At 40.8% G+C, this 1,699-nt stretch overlaps 1 non-coding gene across 1 annotated transcript; it reads left to right on the top strand.

Moving 5' to 3' along the window:
• The first annotated feature begins 1,331 nt into the window (after positions 1–1,331).
• On the top strand, positions 1,332–1,438 carry LOC141593482 (small nucleolar RNA R71). The gene has a single exon (XR_012521562.1). It is a non-coding gene; the product is annotated as a small nucleolar RNA R71 (small nucleolar RNA).
• Positions 1,439–1,699: the final 261 nt, after the last annotated feature.

Raw genomic sequence — 1,699 nt, 5'->3', positions numbered from 1 at the left:
TGATTGTGGTGTCGCCAATGGTACACGGTATTGAGAAGCTTCCCGGATCCTTTAGTTTTGGAGGTGAACTCCCTTGAAGTATTGCACTACTTACCTTAGTGAAGGCGATAGTCTCAAGTTTCCGGATCGACTTCTACTTTGTGAGGATGTCTTTCATGTATTTCGCATTGGCCGGCACGTGATTGATTAATTCCGTGAAAGGAATTGAGACTTCCAAATTCTTCACAATTTCCATAAACTTTCCAAGTTGATCATCAAATTTGGGCTTGGCTTGACGACTTGGAAAAGGAAGTCTAATCACAATGGGCTCCTTCTCCTTGACCTTGTCTTCATTTTTCTTTGAAATTTCTTCCTTTGATGATTCTTCATCTTTGTAGTTTTGCACAATTTCTTCCTTATCACTTGCTTCCACAACTTCATCCTCAACTTGCTTCTTCGGTGCTTCATACCTTGTACCACTTCTCAAGTGAATGGCACTAACCGTTTCATGTCTTGGGGGATTACTTTGAGGTGGTAATTGCCCCTTTTGTCTTTGTGAGCTTGAAGATGCTAGTTGAGTCAATTGGGTTTCCAACATCTTAGTGTGAGCTAGAATGTTGTTGATGGTGGTTTCTTTTGCTTGGCTATCTTTTTGCATTTGAGTGAAAAACTCTTGTTGATTCTTTTGCATTTGGAGGACCGCTTTTTGAACATCAAAACCTTGGTCATTTTGGTGATTTTATGGATTTTGATTTTGGTAACCTTGGTTTTGGTTGTAAAAGGGTCTTTGATTTTGGTTTCTCATGGGAGGTGGGGTGTATGTTGTTTGAGGGTTTTGAACATTTTGGCTTTTGTATGAGAGATTTGGATGAAACTTGGTGTTTTCATTGTAATAGTTGGAATAAGGGGTACCACTCTTGTATGCTTAGAAGGCATTCACTTGTTCATTTGTTCCCCTACATTCACTTTGGTCATGTCCCAAAGTTCCACAATTCTCACATATCCCACTTGGGATTGATGAGGATGCCGTCATGGCATTAACATGATGCTTTGGTGATTTTGAGGCTTCTTCAAGTCTAGCCATAGCTTGTTCAAACTTCAAATTGATTGTGTCAATGTGAGCACTAAGTTGAGCACCTAATTGAGTAACGGAGTCCACTTCATGCCTTCCTCCTCTAGTAGCCTTGCGAGGTCTACTATATTGTGAGTTATGGACCGCCATTTCCTCAATCTTGTTCCATGTTTGATTGTCATCAACTTCGGTGAACATTCCATTTGATCCCATGTTGAGAATGTTCCTTGAATCTTCATATAAACCGTTCCAAAATTGTTGTACCAAGAACCACTCGCTAAGTCCATGGTGAGGACATGAGCGACAAATTCCCTTGAACCGCTCCCAAGCTTCATACAAAGATTCTTCATCCCTTTGCTTAAAACCCGTAATTTGAGCTCTTAGCATGTTAGTCTTTTCCGGTGGGTAGAACTTTTTGTAGAAAGCTAGAGCCAACTTCTTCCAACAATCAATTCCGAGAGTGGCCTTATCAAGGCCCTTAAACTATTGGTTCGCGGTGCCGATTAGAGAAAAAGGAAATAAGACCCATCGAATTTGGTCTTGAGTCACACCGGTTTGAGAAATCGCATCACAATAGTCACAAAAGGTTTCCATATGAGAATGAGGGTCTTCACTAGGCATCCCCTCAAATTGGCTCCTTTTGACTAA

The sequence above is a fragment of the Silene latifolia genome, chromosome 7, assembly GCF_048544455.1.
Source record: "Silene latifolia isolate original U9 population chromosome 7, ASM4854445v1, whole genome shotgun sequence".
Taxonomy (NCBI): domain Eukaryota; kingdom Viridiplantae; phylum Streptophyta; class Magnoliopsida; order Caryophyllales; family Caryophyllaceae; genus Silene; species Silene latifolia.
Note: the sequence above shows the minus strand (reverse complement) of the source record. Positions and strands in the feature narration are given on the sequence as shown.